The following is a 15,500-nucleotide window of genomic DNA, read 5'->3' as shown; positions in this document are numbered from 1 at the left end:
ACTCCAACACAAATCAATAAGGACAACTCAGAGGTTTGGCAAAGGGAAGTCTGTTTAATGACAAGTACAAAAAAGGGGGAAACATGGAAATCAACAGTGATACGATCGCCCGTCTCACTTCAACTCCTCAATCTTCATTCAAACAGCAATAATTATAGTCAAAATTGGTCATCATTGACGTGTAACATTCAAAAAGTTTGTCATGCAATTCTATTGGTTGGAAAGGTAACTTAAGTATAGGTGCTATATCTGTATATGGTAATGCAGAGTGAGGATTGGATAACTCTTATCAGGTGGGCATCTACGCCCATCCCTCTACATCACTCGTGCCAGACGTCACTAAAAGTATGACGTCTCATTGGTTCTACTAGCTATAGAACCCTAGATTATTTGGTCCATTGTGATTGGGTAGGTTACACCCCTAGGCATAAATCTCCACTTTAATTACCAGCATGCAGAATGGTCACCCAGATGCAGTATGCCCCAAGATTCACCCTGCCTCCCTTCCATCAATCAGTACTTTAGGGCTATGTGTCAATTAGTTGGCAGAGGATGGCCTCGAAACCGTAGCTTCTTATCAGGAAAAGTTATGGCATCCTCTGGTTTTGGGTGTCATCAGACATTGGTACCTCTCCGCGCCTGGCTGGTCACGTGTTAGTACACCGTGAATCTGCTTCATTTTCCTTCTATTTGCGTATTTGATTCTCCCTTCGGCCTCGCCACCTGCCTGGGCCTCCTTATCTCGACCTTCACGGGGCAGGCTGCTATGCTCTTAAGTTTTGATTCTTCAAAGTTGCCGCTCTCCTCCTTCCTTGGGTTGACCTCGAATTCCCAGGCATGAGCTGCTTCTTGCTAAATTTCGATTCCGCTCTTTCGTCTGGCTTTGTGCTGGTATACGAATCCTGGCTTGTTTGAAACCTAGCAACATGGGTTAATTCTGCTTTTGTATAAAGTGGCTTTGCACTTATATAATGTGCTTCATTGAGGCAGATATATAGTTGCCGCTTGCCGCTCGATTCTTCTACTAAGCATAGCAAGCAGTACTGTTTCTTCAGCTTCTTGCGTTCAAAGCCTATTTACAGGCATTAGCTAGTTTCATATTTTCATCCTGCTTTATGGTTATGTTTCTTTATATTTCAACATCGCCTCTTCTTCTAAGTCCATTACATCTTTATTCATAACATTTCGTCTTTGTGTGTCATCTTTTGATTGTCGTTTCGTTCATCTGTAAGTCTGTCCGGGCCCTTGTGTCGTCACCATTCGCCTTCGATTAAGGCCCTTTGGGTCTCTTCTGGGACAGTTTTCAAGTAGTCTTCATTTTGTGTCAGATGCTGGTATGGTTGTCTGAATGGATACCGTACTGCCCATGGTTGTTTGATTATTGGCGCTTCAACAGGTATTGCTCTTCTGATGGACACTGGGCAGAGCCCTAGTGCGGCTCTCTGCTGGTTTATTTGCTCATCATACATCACATATCTCAGTGTGTAAGTTCCTGGTACTTCAAAATGGGTGGCTGGAGTGCAGGCCATATCTGAGACCTCCTCTACACTCCCCCCTCTCGTCGGTTCATCAACCATTTCTGCATTCTCCTTTGGATTTGTCTTACTTGGTTCTTCTGTATCCAATTCTTCGTCTTCTGGGTTTGTACATGAGGGTGCAAAAGAGTATGTCTTTGGAGTCCATATTTTTATCACTCCTTTCAAACTTCCTGCTGTTTTTACATGTTCGTCTTTGTTCCAGGTCATCAGTTGGCACTGTCCATTTGGGCTACAATAGATCCACTTTCCTTCATATTTTCTTTGTTTCCTGGGATACATAAACTTTGTTCCTTCTGGCGCATACTCGCTGGCCTTCACAAAGTCTCTTACTTCTTCGTGAGTCAGGTCTCTGGGCTTCCATCCTGGTTTGACATTGATCATGATCTTCATCCCTATGGCTTTCTTCGCAGTTTTCTGGCATTGTGATATTATTATTTTGATAACACAATATCCTAGTAGTATCATCAATATCAGGGCTCCCAGGAACTTGAATATGTCTGCCATCTATTGTGGGACCCATGAGAATAGTGTTCCAAACCAGCTGTCATCATCAACTTCGTCAGTTTCGTTGATTATCTGGTTCTGTAGGTTTGTTAGCATACCTATGGCTTCTGTTAAAGTTCCATTTTCTTTGTCATGCAAAGGTATAAATGTGCAACATGATTCTCCGGTTTTTGCACAGATACCTCCAACCATCGCTGTGATCATGTCAAGTACATATCTGTTCTGGAGAGTCAACCATTTAGTGTTGCTCCAACTTGGAATATTGGCATGAGGAAACTGTCAATATTCAGGTCACCTTTCGGGATCACTAGTGCTGGAACGTGGACGTTCACTATTGTGCATATGCCTCCCCTGTTTTTTCGGCACTCTTATGTATGCTTTGGATCCACACGCCCAATAATGATCGATATTACTGCAGTTCCGTGAGTCATTCCTGGAGCTTCAAAAATTCATCCGCAGTTCTGATTCTCGCCCATCTTCCTCATGCCATTATTCCTGAAGCACAATTTTGGGCTTTCCTGTGGCACTATCTGCAAGGGCCCTCCCCTGTCTTCGACCCATGTCAGTAATTTTGTGAGTTTTGGCCATTGAGGTTTGCACAACCTCTGGGAGTTTTCTATTGCCTCCTTGCAGGCTGCAAGGACCATCCATGCTCGGCAGATCACCACTCCTTCTTCCCATCCGTTGGGGGAAAGCACTGTTCCCCAAATCTGCATTTGGCCTCTGTTCTTCCAAATTTGAGCGTCTTCTGGAGTTTTTCCTTGGACGTTTAGTCTCAGGAAAAACTTTCCTGAGACTTTCAGTTTATTTCCCATCTTATTCCTGCTCCTTTAACTTCAGGCTTTACATACCTGATCACGTGATTCCTAGTATGAGCTCTATTTCTCGTCTTAATGTCCTGAACGTAGTCATCTTCATCGGGGTAATCCGTTTCAGTTGCCCATATCAATGAGGTATCCCTCCCCATAAACTGTCCTCTGGTGTTGCACATTGCTACGTGTGACAGACAGTGTGCTGTCGGGACATCAATTTCTACTGCCACGAAGATCTTGGATTTTCCCATGCTGTATGGTAGGAGCGCACAGACGAAGCATTCTCCTTCTGATTTTATTCTTCCGACTTCTTTCATGTGCTGGTACCAAATGTTGTTTCCCAACTGTGCTGTGCTGTCCAGGTAGTCGTTCAGTTCATTGTTATCTTCATGCAGGCTTCTCTTGATCCTAAGTGTCTTTCTGTAGTTTGCTATAACTGCATCTCTAAATGCATCTGTATGGCTTTTTCTTACTGGAGGACTCTCGGGCATTCTGGTCCATGGAGCAGGTTTCTTTATCTGCATCGATGAGGTAGGTGGAGGTTTTGCAATTCTCTCCTTCTCTTCGTGCATTCTTTTTCTGCCCTCTATAAGTTCCTTTATCAACCACCAGCCTGTCAATGGCCCAGTGTATGGCTGCATCGTGGGCCTGGCACTTGTCCCTTGTTTTGGAACTTGTGTGCTTGTCAATACAGTCTCTGCGGTGTTATTTTTCAGTTCCTCATGCTGTTTCTTCACTCTAGCTATAAACGGGAATAAATGATCAATTAACATTTGTGTCTTTGCAGTGAATTCTCCTGCAGACGCTTCTGTCTTTTTAAGGGCTTTTGTTAAGCCTGCTTTTGTTGGCCTTTCTCTTGATTCTTTTTGGTCTTTCTCATTATTTTCTTGGACTGGTTGTTCGGTAGGCAGCCTCATGCTCTCTGTTGCCATCGCTTGAGGTTCTGTGGCCAATGACACTTGCCCTGGTTGGTGTGCATTCAGTGTGTGTGTGTGTGTAGTTGTCAGTGCTACATTTTCATTCATTCCGTGCTGACCATGTCTCCAGCTTTTCTCTTCATTCGTTACCTCAAGTGTGTATGTATCACTGCTAATTACATTAATTTTCAGTTAATTTACCTTACCACCCAATTTCCTCGGGACTGCAATAACTATATAGGGTCTGGGTGCTTTTGTGGGACTCATGCGTACATCATGAGATGGGTGCACTGAAATTGGAACGCTTCGCGCACCAATAAAAATTGCAGTTCTGATTGTCAAAGACAGCAAAATAATGATAAACACAATGCATAAATACATAATAGTGTGGTAAGTCAGACGGCAGCATTTCCTTCCAGAGAAGCGAGGGCGCCCCTCTGCTTGTGGGAGGACCACGTTACTGTTCTGGGCTCCCATCTCGATCATTTACTCAATGTCAATGTTATTGTTTTCCCTCACTTAATATCGCTCTTTGCACAGTTTGTGTCATAAAGTGTCTGGTGCTTCACAAGTGTCCTCCCTCTTGCGGGTGACGATTGTCTCTTGATACTGGATACAGTTCCCTTGCGAGACTATGGAAAAAATAGATTAGACTAACACTTCAGTAAGTCAATTTTACTGTGCATGCTCAAAGTTGGTGAGTTCCTAGTCCACCCCCCAAATCTGCTTCAGTCCTGAGGACATGCTGGATGCTGGTCAGTGTGAATAAAGGGTAAAAATGTCAACAAATACAACAATTTAGGGATCTTGATTCTGTTCCCTCGATCTGTCCCTCGGAGGAAAGTTTCACTGGAATCTCCTCAGATAATCTCTCTGAAAGTTAGACAGCTCCACCTGCACCATTATACCATGGAGGAGCGTTCCCATCTGTGCAACATTAGCTGGATCTATGATGAAGGTGAGGACGTCAACCTCGATAGGTCTCCCCACCATCTCTGGAAAGTCAGTGACTAGGTGAAAAAGGACATTATGTGCCAGTCGGCTGTCTTCAGGTGACAGGGACATTTGTCCTGCCTTGCTGGGTTCAGGATTACAGGCTCTTCCCTTGATGTGAACAATACTTGCACTTTCCGGACTCATGGAGTGTGACTAGATAGCTAAGTTTATTCCACAGCTGGCTCAAATGTTCAGTGTTTGCTGGATCTCTAATAAAAGTCAACGTGTCTGTACTTCTTCCGACAATAGATGGGCACTCTTCAATTATGCGAAAGAAATAGAATCACCTCTGGTGGAAGCATTTGTGTCCTTATCACTGTATTCAGGCAGGACAATGAAGGCTTCCGTGATGACGGTGAGTAGTTGCCAGATTACTTTCTTGTTGGCAGGATCTTGGATAAAGTCTGTGACACTGGTGACCCTCCCTACCAGCGACGGATATACCAATACTAAATGGAAGTAATTAAGCAGGTCCTTTGTGATGTCTCTACTGGGGGACACCATAAGTGCTGCCAAACAAAGTCTTGGTGCTGGATGATTCAGGATACTGTGTTTGGCTGTTAATGTAAAAGTCCTTGATCGATGTTTGTTATAGGGCCTCATTACGACCCAGGCGGTAAATTACCGCCTGGGTCGTACCCTTACCACCATGGTGTAAACTATGTTTACACCATGGTGGATGGCGGATTTACCGCCCCATTCCAAGGTGAGTGGGGCGGTAAATCCCCATTTCCCATTTTACCCTTGCCCATTCCCATTTTTGCCCCATAGGGCATAATGGGAGTGGGGAAGGCGCTAATTACGCCACCGTAAATTACGGTGGCGTAATTAGCACCATGGTCCCTTAGCGCCATGGATTTTAACGCCTGCAAAAAGCAGGCGTTAAACTCACCATGGCGCAAAGGGACCTCGGAATCAGGTGTTAAGGGTCGGCGCCGTTTACGTCGCCGTTAACCCCTTAACGCCTGATTCGTAATGAGGCCCATAGTCTTTTCCTCAACAAGGCTTAAGTGTGACTAGGTTCAAAAGTTCGAGTTAGCAAACGTGTTGTGGCTTAGATGCGCAATTTTCTTCTTCACCCTGAAACTATGATGCACAGAGTGTCCGTTTTATGTCCTTATCCCCTTTTTTGCTAAGAGGAAATGTCCAATTTAAGCCACAACTTTCAAAAGGGTTCTTTTTGTCTTGGCTTTGCTGCTCATGCATCCTTCTTCCTCGTCATGGATCTCGTCTGCACGTGCTGAGGATCTTCCCCGTTGTCTGTAGTTTCTTCGCAGTGGGGTGCAGCTAGAGGGCTTTCTCCAATATAGGGCTTAATGTCATTGAGAAAAATCCATGCTCTCCTGCCCTGCAGTTTCACAGCTGACGGAGTGCAGTCCTCCACAATGAAAGGACCATTGAATCTCAGCTCGTCCCACCTTTTCCTTGTGTGGTTTTTCACAAGTACAGCATCATCAGGGAAGATGAGTGGAACATGTAGACCTTTAACTGAGTCTGTTGCCGTGTCTCCTGCTGTGTTTTGTGCTGCGCTGCACCCTTTTCATCATCGTTGCAGTTGGTATGAAATTACAGTAAGGCTGGATGTCATGCAGTTCAGATACTTTTGCATTTCGGATCCCAGGACCTCTTGGGTTGACTGTGCATCACATCTAGCTCTGTCTCAAGGGCTTAGAGGAGTATTCATTCTCCTTCCTGTGACTATCTTGTGAGGCGTAAGATGATGGTCGGATCCTGGTTGGTTCCGAAGAGCATACAATGCCATTGGAAGGCAGTGCAACCATACCTTCTTTAGAGTAAGCTTCAACTTGGCTATCCTTTCCTTTAACAAGCTATTGAGCATCTCACAAATACCATTACCTTCCGGATGACACGCCGATGAGAACTTGTGCTTTATACCAAGCAACAAATTAATCTGTTCAAAGACTGCATTTACAAAATGAGCCCCATTATCTGATCTCATCACTTCACACACCCCCCATCTAGGGAACACTTCCCTCACTAAGAATGTGGCCACACAGGTAGAGTTTGGGTGTGTACATGGACCTGTTTCTATCCATCTAGAGAATGGACACACCACTACAATTAAGTATCTGTACCTGTTACACACTTAAATCATATGTAAGTGCTGAAAAGGCCCATTTGGCCGGGGGATGACTCCTCTCACTACTTTTAAGGTGTGCCCAGCGGTGAATTGCTGGCAGATTATGCAGTTCACCATAAAGAATGCAACATGCTCAGCTAAATTCGGTATGTACCAGTCTTCTGCGAGCGTTGCTGCTAGATTCTCTTTTGACATGTGCATTGGGTAATGCAATTGCTCCAATGCTATTTTTAGTAGAGCTACAGGTATTACTGGTTTACCAGTGCTGTCGTACTGCAACAATCCATCAGAGGGGTTTAAAGAACACCCTCGACGTTTCCACAGGTTCTTCTCGTCCTGCAGTGCCTCCCCTTGAAGATCAATTACTTGTGTCTGCCCCAGATTGTTATCGGCTTCAGGTGTGGTTCGTGCCACCATCATACTCTCCTGAGTGCACGCCACTTTCACTTCCATGACCATCTCACTTTTGGATGCCATAAGCTTGGCTTCCGTGTCTGCTGCATGGTTTCCCCATTACACAAAATCTGTCCCCTTCGTGTGGGAGGTGCATTTCACGACCGCTATGCCCACTGGGAGCTGTAGTGCCTTAATCAGTCTGTCCAATAAGGCTGCGTGCTGCACTGGCGTGCTGTCCACTCGGAGGTAGCCCCTCCTTTTCCAGCGTGCTAGTCCTGCGTGCACGGTGGATGTCACATAGGCGGAGTCACTGTACACCGTTACTTCCTGGTCTGCGTGATTCTCAATGGCGAGTATCAACGCCAATAATTCTGCAGCCTGTGCTGAATAGTGAGATGGTATTCGTGCACTGATGAGTACTCGAAATTCTCTGTTTGCTATGTGTTTCATTACAGCAACGCCTGTATATCTTTGTCCGCCTTCTTGATTGATTCTTGAAGAACCGTCAATAAAAACAATCTCCCCTCCTGCCAGGGCATTTTCTTTCACCCTGGGGATTTCATCATAGAATTCTTCATATTTTGCAAAGTCATGTATCAACTCTCCTTCAGTGACTGGCTCAACTATGAACGTGGCTGGGTTCACTGTTTTACATCGAACTATTTTGATCGATGGATTAGATATGATCACTTCATATGTAGAAGCTCTCTGAGATGTCAATGTGCCCTTTGGTTTCTCTAAAATGGCGAATAATGAGTGCTCGACATATAACGTCATGGAACATCCCATTACAATGGTTGTCGCCTTTTCTATGGCGAATGCTGCGGCAGCTAAACTTTGTTTGCATGGGAATTGACCTTTCATTACTGGGTCCAGGTTCCCACTGTAATATTCCAGGGGCTTGTACCCCAACAAGGTTCTTTGAGTGAGTACTGCCGTCATAACACTGCCATCTGTGTGTGAAAACAGGTAGAATTCCTCTGCATAATTAGGAATCCCGGGAACTGGAGCCGTACAAATCGCTCTCTTGAGTTCTGCAAACCCTTTTTCCATGGCTTCAGACCATTCGATCTGTTCCTTTGTCACCTGGGCCTTCTTTAGGACCTGGAGCAAGGGCTTGGTATATGAGCTGTAATCGAAGACCCATGCTCTAACATAGTTGCACAGGCCTAGAAAGCTCTGCATTTGCTTTATCGTATGTGGTTTAGCCGTGTTCAAGATGGCTTCAGCCCTTTCTGGGGTCACTTTCTTGCCTTCATGTGAGATCAGCTGGACTATGTATAGCACCTCCTGGTGACAATATTGTAGTTTTTCCTTCTCAACCTTATAACCTTTCTCAGCCAGTATAGTCAATAGTTGGACAGAGTCGCGCCTGCATTGCTCCTCTGTAGTGCTGCAGATTAAGATGTCGTCCACATACTGCAAGACGACACTTTCTAATGCAATATTGCTTAGGTCCATCTGTAGGACTCTGTTGAAAATAGACGGGGACTCACAGTACCCCTGTGGCAACCTCATGCTTTTCAGACGCATTTGTCTGAATGTAAATGACGTCAGATCTTGTGAGTCACGGTGCAACGGAATTGAGAAAAAGGCGTTTTTCAAGTCAATCACCGTGAAATATTTTGCCTCAATGGGTATATTACATAAAATTGTAGACCGATTAGGGACTAGAGGGAACTCAGCTTCAACAATATCGTTTAATGCTCTTAAATCTTGGCTTAAAGGCCAAGACCCTCCCTTTCATTTCTTGACAGGATAAATCACTGTATTACATGATATGATATGATATGATATGGCATTTGTAACGCGCCTATACACAAGTGTTTCAAGGTGGTGACTCTGACGTCACTAAGATGCCCTGGCCCATCATGGCGGAAATTGTCTTCGCGATTCCTTCCTCCTCCTCTATGGACATGGCATATTGTCAGGCTCTCGGTAAAATTTCTCCTGGTTTCAGTTTAATTTTCACTTCTCCCACCCCCTTCAGGAGGCCTACGTCATAGGGTCCTGTAGTCCATACTGAGACAGGCACCTTGGCCATGTCGTCATGAAAGTATTCTGGACGTATCACAGCCAACATCATTCTCTGAGGCACTACTCTTTTGATCATTTTTACCCAAAAGATGAGGCTCACATCCACCCTTGTCTCTTCTGAGTCCGGTTGCTCTTCAAACAGATCGTCATCGGTGACGTCAGTCACACAATACCATTCTTCAATGGCGATAATCGCACACCATTGTATACCTTCATCATCGTAGCCTTCGACCAGTGCTACTTTCCCTCGCACTGCTGCAGCATGTATCATCAAGGGAAATACTTGTCCCTCCTCTTCATGCATAGGTATTCTTGGTCTGAATAAGAACTCATCTGGGGTTCTCATGACCTTGTCTGTAAGGCCCGGCAATCCCGCCATAAGTATACGCATGGCATATGCGAGCATTTCTGGCTCCAGCGGTGTAGCTCTCCTGGCTATGTGTCCTGAATATGCTCTAATCATTTCGCACACGTTTGAATAATGCATTCCCGGAGTGGAGCATACTATGCCCTCCTCCGTGAATGAGATTGTCATGTTCAATTTTGTCATTAAGTCTTGACCCAAAATGTTTACTGGGGTCTGTCATGAATACAACAAAGGTACATTAATTTCGCACTCTCCTACGGAACCTGGAAGTGCGTCTGCAAAGAGAACTCAACTGTGAGCTCCTGTAAAACTCTGAGTATCTATGGCCTCGCCGGACAAGGAAAACTTGCCTTCACGTATGCACGAGTGTGTTGCACCCGTGTCAACTAGGAAGGAATATTCTTTCCCCCCTATGACGACATTCACCCTAGGTTCCCTATCAGGGTCTGGTGTCACTGATAGGATAGAGCACATCAGGGTTCCCAGTGAGCTGTCCTAGTTCATGTATAAGTTCGGTCCACTGTACACTTGTGGGTTTTCTCCATTTCCATGTTTGCCTCCCCTTCCGGAGTTTGTGCCCTGAAAAGTTTGCGGTAGTGCCTGTTGGAATTTCCCTTGTGGCAAATTTCCCATGTTCGGTGGTTGAACCCCTTGTTGCACACCATGCTGCACGCCTGGCACTTGCTGCTGCACCGTGTGATTCTGCGCACCGTCCTGTGAGATTGCAGGGTGATTCGCCGCGCCTGCTCCCATTCCTTGGCTATTCTGTTACGTGCCTTGACTTCTGCACATGCGCGCCAAATGCCCTGTCATTCCACACAGCCAACATACTGGCAGTGGTCGGATTATTTGTCCATTTGACATATCTGGGTTGCCCATTTGCACGTTTTGAAAGCCTCCTTGATTACTTTGGAAACCTCCTTGATTACTCTGCCATCCTCTTCCTCTAAATCCTCTTCCCCTCGGGTACAGTCCTACGTTACCCTGGTTGTTCTGCTGTGGATTAGCCACCTGTTGCATGTTCTGTTCAGCTGGGTTAGTTATCATGGCTCCTTCAAGAGCATACTTTGATAATTTCTTTTGCACCAGCTTCCCTTCCTCACCCTTTCGAGTCGCCTCCTTTTTTCGATTCTTTTCTTGGAACAATCTACAGTAATGCGCGATAGTTAACTGTATTTCAGCCCAAGGTTTAGCCTCAACCCCTACCAATTTCTTGAGCTGTTTCTGCACTGGTTCTGGCAACCCTTGGCACAATATGTGGTAAATTACAGGTACAGATTTTGTCCAGGATTCATGCGTTTCGAGTATCCACGCGTCTTGGAAATTCTGGATATAAATTAACGGATCTTCTGACTCCTTCATTTTTTGAGTCATTATAGCCCCCATATCGGAAGTGTCTGGGTAAAGTACTCGTAGCACTTTCCATACTGCTGCTCTGCAATTGTTAAATGGCGCTCCATCATGTGCAGTGTTAATTGTGGTTACACCAGGGTACCCTGCCCGTGTCCACACATCATCTGCTCTCTCACCAAGTATGGCGATCAGGAGACCTTTAATGTCCCCTATTGCGAGCGTGACTCCCACCATCATTTTTTCTAACTCATGTATCCACTTCCCGGCTCCCAATGTCAGCATTGGAAGCTTATTTTTCAGGTTTTCTCGATCCATGTGTGGCCATGGAATATATTGTGGTCTTGCTCCCCCCTTTTCTAGTAGCGGAAATTTGAATGTGCAGCCTTCTTTCTCTTCTCTCATAGCTCTCCTGTCTATCGCAGGTGTAATATTCCCGCATCGCCGTCTGCCTGGCAATGTCCTCAATCTGTCTACGTAGGCGGGTGCTGGCACCCCCCTCTGACTATGGGGTGTTTCTTCATGCCGGTCGGACTGTGTGGCAGACTCTGATGTCCTTGGTGCGGACTCTCTTGCATCTGACCATCGTACCCCTTGTCCCTTGGTAGCCGCTTTTCATGCCGTCTCTTTATTTGTCTTTCACTCCGTCTCCTCTCCGGAGTCGAACATTGATTGTTCCCAATTCATGCAACTCCTTGTGTCATCATCGTTTTTACTGATTTCTAATCTGTCCAGGGACAGTTTCCTGCTCCCACTACTTCGGGTGACATCCTCAGTGTCATACAGCTGAGAGCTTTCCAAGCGCTCGTCTTCCCCCTCTCCTTGGGATATTTGTTCTAGCCCCATTTCATCATATATCTTATCCATTGTTTCCCCGATGCTTCTGGTGTCGATGTCATCTTCAATATTTGCCCCAGTCGTGCCTGGTACTGAGCTGTATGCAGGAAAGAATTCTTCAATGTCTTCCCAGTCTACAACTGGATCGGGTTTTTTAACTTCCCTCTCCAAATATTTGAGATCGCGTGCCCTCTGTCTATGCTTATGTTCAATATCATCATCAAATTCTTTGCGTTTCCTCGCCTCTTCTCTGACCTTATCTTCTTCCCTTCTCCTTTCATTTCTACGTTCACCTGCCCTTCGAACTTCCTCATCCCTTGGTCTCCTTATCCTTTTTTCACGTACCCTTTGCACTTCTTCCTGCCTTAGCTGTTTCTGTCTGTCGTGCTCATAGGCTGTTCTCTGTTTGCGATCGAGCTGCTTTTCTTGCTCTTCGCAATATAGCTGTTCTAGCCACAGCCTATCTTTCCTTCTTATCCTTTCGTCCCTTAACTCCTTTCCTTTCTCCTTTCTCTGTGCCTCATCTAACCTCTCTTTAGGTCTAAAGTCATCACTTCCTTTCCCATCGAGTTTCAATAATATTTGTCCTCCCATCCATTCGTCTTTTGCTAATGCTATCTCATCAGTTCTGTCTTCACTTCCTTTCCATTGCTTTCCCTCTCTCTCATTATCCAGATATGCTGTTACACTTTACCAACGTTGGTCATGGCGGCAGAGCAAGAGAATAGGAAGAACGGCTCATAATGTATTCATGCAGGCTCCCAAAGCGACGGTTCTTCAGGTAGAAGAAAACGGTCTAGTTGTTTCACGTACATCTGACGTACCCGTACCTGTTCACGTGACTCCTGATAAGGAAGCAAGTGTTGCTAGCTTACGCGTCGCTACTGCCTTTACCGACGCTCCGTAAGTTCGCATCTAGGATATCCACATTCTGATACTTCAGACTCTCTTACCTTCTTATTTCTAACTTCTGCCTTCTCTCTGCATCTCATACCTACAGGCATTTACTCTGGCCATATTCCACATACACCATTAGTTTCGTGTCGGGAGTTCCACCCTTGTTAGTGAGTACAACAAAACTATACTTCCCATCCAGCTCTCTCTCTCCCGCCGTGACTCACACTTCACTCTCCATTCCTGTTCGCTTTAGCACGACAGCTCCAACAAACCGGAACAGACTCCTTTTACTTCTGGACATCTCCGAGAATGTCCGGACTCCATTAAGGACCCCATTCCAAATTCCTTGTATGTTAAATCTCCTATACTCAGTGCTCTCCTTTCCTCGCAGTCTTTCTTGCTGGCACTTACCTGTCCTGTCTTGTTTCCTTGGTAAGGTCTTCGATCCTCTTCGCGTTCCATTTCATCTAGAGGGAACCGTCCATACTTCTACCGTCCAGTCCGAAGAGTTCCAACCACCCAGGGTTTTTTCCCCCAGGAGGGTTTCCCTGGGGGTCTTGCCTTCCTCCTCACTGGTATTCTTCACAGAGAGAGAGGGAGCAAGATTCCCACAGGGGATTGTCCATTTTTTGCTAGTTGCTTCCGTTGCAGACCGCAGTCTGCCCAGGTTAGTGATATTTACATCGATAATTCAATATCAGTTGACATATGCACTTGTCTGTGCCTGATCCTTCGTTTCATCATCACGTCTCTCCTTGTCCCTCGGGACTGCGGAGGTAAGAATCTTGTCCTGATCCTTCCCTCGATTTTTGTAACTACTGTATGTAGGTGACTCATATGCGGGGTTGCTGTACCCTGTAGCTGCTTTAAGCTCCCTTAATGGGTAGTGTCCCTCAGGATTACTTCCCTCAGTTTCTGTTTCAGGTGGGGCAGGTGGCGCGATAGGCGTCTCACCCCCCTCCGTGCATACATTTAATATCCAGTCTGCAGGTGGCTCTTCCTCCTTCGACATTTTGAACATTTTCCAAAGTTCTAGAACAGCAAGGTGTTTTTCTAGCTTCTTGCCTGTATATGTGGCATGCAAGTAAGTCGTCATATGCTGTAAGACGGCTTTAAATAAGGACCCATTTTGTGGCCACGGCATAAACATCTTGTGGGCGGTACCCTTAACCCAGTCGGTGCTATATTTCTTAAGGTTAGGTGCATGTTTCGGCAGTTGCTTACATAAGTGTGCTAACGGAGTAATGTCTTCCATGCTTAGATCTGTTCTATTGTTCTCTTATACAACACTTTTCAATGCTTTCATGCAACTTTAACACTGCCAACAGTATGAGCGAGCACCAAACACCGCAAGCTCCAATCCAATATTTTCCACCAAAACTTTTATATCACCAATTTACTCAAAACATCAATTTGTGTGCGATTCCCTCTTGACTATAGAATCATGTAAAATCCTAATCATTTCTAAACAACAAACATCAAAATTCCTTACATGTGACAAACAACAGAACACGTACAACAGACGCTTGACAGACTAGACAGACACCAGCTGGACACAAATATCTATGCCTCTAATTTGAAACCAACTCCATTCACAACGTCTTTAAACGTGGTGGTAGCCTAGTCGTCCCCTAGTATATGGGGCTCTGAGTTCACGTTTCTTCTCACCGATATATTAAAGTGCAGGAATAAGGCGTATCCTCTCTCTTTCTCTCTGGTGTCCGTCCTGGCATCCTCTCTCTTCTCAGGTGTCCGCCCTGGTAATCTGTTTCTTCTCGGGTGTCTACCCCAGTAACCGCTATCTATTCAATTATTCTCGAGTCATTATCCCCTTATATATATACAGTCTTCTCTATTTCTGATTATTTAGTTTTTTCCCACTTCCCTCCGTTACCTTTTCCCTTACTTGTTTGAATGCCTGTGACATTTGCCAAAACATTCAATTTTTGTTTCACTCACCGCTCACATCGTTCCTCTGTGGACCCTCGGGATCACCGCCTCCGTTACCGCCTCCTTCAGTGTTTCGTCTAATCCGCTGCCCGTAGGAATGGAAGGGTTATGTTTTTAAAACGGGTTCCTTCAGGCCCACTGCAGTTTTGGATCAATTTAAACTATCATTGTGCACGGGAAGCTTCACAGTCTACTCAGCCGAATGGTGAAGGGCTTGTGATATTACCGAAGACCTAGAGTTACTTCGTGTCGACGGTCAATGGGTGTCTTATTTTAATCAATAATCAATAATTGATGGTCAAAACCATCCTCTCCGCTACCAAGTGTACAAGAGGGCAGAGTGACCTTTGATGGGCCCATAGGATCAGAGCTCACCCTCGAGTACTTTAAGATGAGATAGCTGCACCTTGAGGTGGATGGGGTGCGGGATTCTCTTACCCCAACACCAATCAATAAGGACAACTCAATGGTTTGGCAAAGGGAAGTCCGTTTAATGGCAAGTACAAAAAACGGGGAACATGGAAATCAACAGTGATGCGATCGCCCGTCTCGCTTCAACTCCTCAATCTTCATTCAAACAGCAATAATTATAGTCAAAATTGGTCATCATTGACGTGTAACATTCAAAAAGTTTGTCATGCAATTCTATTGGTTGGAAAAGGTAACTTAAGTATAGGTGGTATATCTGTATATGGTAATGGAGTGTGAGGATTGGATAACTCTAATCGGGTGGGCGTCTATGCCCATCCCTCTACATCACTATTGGCAGACGTCACTAAAAGTACAATGTCTCATTGG

Source organism: Ambystoma mexicanum, chromosome 1p (genome assembly GCF_040938575.1).
Source record: "Ambystoma mexicanum isolate Mex_15411 chromosome 1p, UKY_AmexF1_1, whole genome shotgun sequence".
Classification (NCBI taxonomy): Eukaryota; Metazoa; Chordata; class Amphibia; order Caudata; family Ambystomatidae; genus Ambystoma; species Ambystoma mexicanum.
This window is presented reverse-complemented; position numbering follows the sequence as displayed.